Here is a 279-nt window from a genome sequence, read left to right as displayed (position 1 = left end):
GACATGGAACAACAGACTGGTTCCAAATTGGGAAAGAAGTATGTCAAGGCTGTATATTATCACCCTGCTCATTTAACTTATATACAGAGTACATCATGCGAAATACCAGGTTGGATGAAGCACAAGCTGGAATCAACATTGCTGGGAGAAATATCAATAACCTCAGATACGCAGATGACACCACCCTTATGGCAGAAAGTGAAGAAGAACTAAACAGCCTACTTGATGAAAAGTGAAAGAGAGTGAAAAACTTGGACTTGAAACTCAACATTCAAAAAA

Source organism: Bison bison, unplaced genomic scaffold, assembly GCF_000754665.1.
Source record: "Bison bison bison isolate TAMUID 2011002044 unplaced genomic scaffold, Bison_UMD1.0 scf7180017864516, whole genome shotgun sequence".
NCBI classification, from domain to species: Eukaryota; Metazoa; Chordata; class Mammalia; order Artiodactyla; family Bovidae; genus Bison; species Bison bison.
The sequence above is the reverse complement of the archived record's forward strand: the minus strand, read 5'-3'. Positions refer to the sequence as shown.